The sequence below is a fragment of the Cupressus sempervirens genome, chromosome 9, assembly GCF_028749045.1.
Source record: "Cupressus sempervirens isolate cs-2001-9-10 chromosome 9, ASM2874904v1, whole genome shotgun sequence".
NCBI classification, from domain to species: Eukaryota; Viridiplantae; Streptophyta; class Pinopsida; order Cupressales; family Cupressaceae; genus Cupressus; species Cupressus sempervirens.
In genome coordinates, this window is record NC_143126.1 from 56,832,002 (window position 1) to 56,835,816 (window position 3,815).

Below are 3,815 nucleotides of genomic sequence, written 5' to 3' on the forward strand. Positions count from 1 at the left end.
CAGGATATATGCTTTTTTCTGACTTAAGTTTTGGAACTATTAAAGAAAACACGTCAACTTCTGCATCAAATAACCAGAAGACTTAAGTTAAACTATCAAAGTTCTTTTAGGTTAGGAGCTCGAGGTCTAGCTCCTCATTGATAATTTCATTGAAACTACTTGACAGTGATGAGGGAAGTTTTTGTTTATCTTGAAAAAAGCCACACCTTTCTCATAGGAGGCAATTTTTAATGTAAATGGATAATACAAAAGATGAATGCTAGTTACATATTAGTTATGCAGGGGTTTAGCTTTGATGTCTGTATTGCACACTATTGAAATTGAGTTGTGGGAAATGGAATTCCAGAAAATTTTGATGAAGATTATACTAATGAAATGTGTGCTGATTTTCTTTACACGTACTCCTGTAAATATTTTTTTCTCCCTTCTTGAGTAACATAATAATACAGGTCTCTCTCTTTGCTAGCTTTCATTCTAATGATGGGTCATGGATCATTACCCAAAACCTTGATGGAAAAAAGTGCTCACACAGTCAAATCCAGAACCTACTAACCCAATATCTAAGGTTTAATGATATGAAGAATGGAAAAGACTTCTGTATCAAGTTTCAATGAAAAGCTTTAAATATCCCATGCTTCTGTTGTTCGCTCCATAATACCCCACCATCCCTGGAGAGTCAAGGCAAGCTATTTTGAGCTGCAGATAGCTTTCCTAGTCCTTCCTCTATGGGAGGCCATGGCTAATTTCATTGAGCTGGTCTCAGATGACAATACCTAACAGAATAAAGAACATCTTTCCAAGATCCTCTACCTATCTTATCTACCTAACTATGAACAGTTTAAACTGCATTTTCCAACCTGGCTAGAGTGAGTTTGTTACCGGTGAAGTGTGGAGCCACTTTCAAAGTTCTTTATAGTGAATGAATCAGAAATTTATCTCTGGGATTGCAAGGAACAAACTTGAGATCTAATCTATGGGCGAGGCACCATATAGTGGATCATTAGGACACCTAGAATGTATGGACATAACTATAACCTTTATATGTTTTCAATGGGAGATTCTTGATCCACAGTTAAATGCGACTCTAGTAAGGACCTGACCCAATCTCATGTCTGTATCTCCCGTACCCAATATTTTATTTAAGGTTTTGGGGCAAGCGGTTTGACACCAGAGATGCCTAGGTTTCATTCTGATGTGCGAGACCTTTTGTAGTGGCCGTGGTAACATTGAGAAGTTGGGCTGGGACTCAAATTTTTAACCGAGTTCCACTTGAAATTTGCCGTGAGGGCCACTGAGCCATTCCAATGTAATTGAAGACTAAATACTACCCCCATAATAACGGAAGAAACTGTCTTACATCTTATTTCTTGGAAAATATGTATGGTCTGATAGGTTCCGTTCATTCCCTGAATTCTATCTGATAATTTCATGTTTGATTTTTAGTAACTTATTTATAATAGTTTTTGAAATAAAAATCAAAATATTTAATATTAATCTTTACAATTTTTTTTTCTCCATATTTTTCATGAAAGAACTTTTGTTTAGAAAAATTTAGAGGTTTTGATAAATTTTCAGCCAGCATATAGATAGTATTAAGTGTAACCATTTCAATTTTTTTTTTGGTTAAAAAATATCCTAATAAAAACTTTGCAATAGTTTTCAAATCAAATCACAAAATAGATAGCTGTATAGATTGTGGAACTCTACCAGAATTAATAGTTCTATGTTTTAACATATCAATTAATTAAAATATATTTTAACATTTCTACATTTCATCTCTTTTTAATATTTTTAATATTAAAACATACATGTCACTTTTAAGCTTCAATTTGATGAATTAATATTTCTATTTTGTCATTTCCTTCGTAAAAGAGATCTAAAATTCTATCGACTTAGGGTTTAAGTTCTCAAAACAAAAGTGCTGCAAATAAACCTTTTGGCTTCCCTTCCCTTTGTTACTCTAATATCCCAAATCTTTGATTCTCACTTCCTCCACCATCATGAATCTCCTAATCCCAATTCCCACTCATTCCTTTTTAGATTGCTTAAGCTTTGATCATACTTTGTCATGTATCACTAAATCTTGAAATGGAAATCCTTGCCGCCTCTTGTATTGAGTACTTTTTAAGCCTAGTCTTTACTACCTCAAGCATTGGATTTCTTCAAATTTTTACTAATCTCATGACTACCTTTTAATGCCTATTTAGATATCCTCACATCATAGACCCTCTACTTTCCATTCTTCGGATGAGTTGAACCTTTACAAATATTAATGACTACATTTCAATTGAAAATCAATTCAAGAGCCTCTCAACTCTTCATTTACTTAGTTTCTCTTATTTTTGTACCTTATGGCATGATTTTTTAAATAGTTTATTGCTGTTTTGTTGACTTTCGGAAAGCCTTTGACTCTATTCCTCGAGCAGCTCTCTTTCAGTGTCTTAGGGACATCGGGATTTCAGAGATTCTTCTTATGGCTATTATGAGGTTATACGAGCGCATTGTGGGCAAATTCAAGACTCCACAAGGCTTCTTTGATCCTATCCAGAGCACTATTGAGTTGAAACAGGGCTGTCCTCTCTCCCCCACTCTCTTTGGCATCTACATTGACAAGCTTGAGGCATTTCACCATGATTACTTGCTCTTTGGCGATTGTTGTTATTTACATTAGGTATTAATCTCTATTCTCCTATTTGTTGATGATGTGATTCTCCTAGCATCTTCTCCCGATGGTCTTTAGTGGCTCCTTGATGGCTTGGCCTCTTTCTGCGACTCACGTGAGCTAGTTGTAAATCTAGACAAGACTCGGGTTATGGTCGTCAATTGTATGAGGACATCACATCTCCATTTTTATGTGAGCTAGTTGTAAATCTGGGCAAGACTCGGGTTATGGTCTTCAATTGTTTGAGGACATCACATCTCCATTTTTACTTCCAGGGTATTGAGATTGAGATTGCATCTTCATATACTTACTTGGGGGTTAAGTTTTCTGGACCTCGATTTAGCTTGAGACCAGTCATGCAGCCTAGAGTCAACAAGGGGCTCGGCTCCCTCGCTATTCTCGAGTGACAGTGTTTTCGACACCACTTCCAGGACATCATGACTAAGATGTCTCTTCTTGACTCCCTAGTCAAGTTGACTGTCTTCTATGACTCTACTGTTTGGGGCCGCTCCCTCTTGGAGTTTGACTGGACCTCTATTGAGATAGTCCAAACTCTTTTTCTTTTGGCACATTATCAGATGTCATTGGTTCACACCACACAACATCGTTCTGGTTGAGTTTGGTGCTCACCCTTTCAGATTGGAGACCATCTTTGATTTAGTTCGGCTTCTTCATCGGCTCCGGAGCTTTGCTAATTCCTCTGATGATCGTCACAGATATTCCTACTTGGCTTACTGTTCCTCTACGGAGGTTGTGGGTTTAGACTCTAGTCATATGTCTTGTTGTTGGTACACCCAGGTCTCTGCTCTCTTGGGCTCGATTGGTATTAGTTTGAATCATCTTCCCCCCTTCCAGTTTTCTCTGGATGCTCCAACCCATCTTCTTTCACCTCAACAGGAGTTGAATGAGCATGTTAGACTTGACATCTATAGACAGTATGTTATAACGACTTGGAGGAATCCTCCAGGTGGGCTCCATCCACACATGGCCTTCTATGCTAAGCACTTTCTTGATATATAGGACAAGTACATCTTACGTCCTTGGTACCTCACTCGTTGTTGGACTCATGCTCTTCGCATCTCCTTGGGATCTTTTAGGGTTGGATCTCACCAGCTATGTATCCAGACTGATCACTAGATTGGTAGGGAGGACA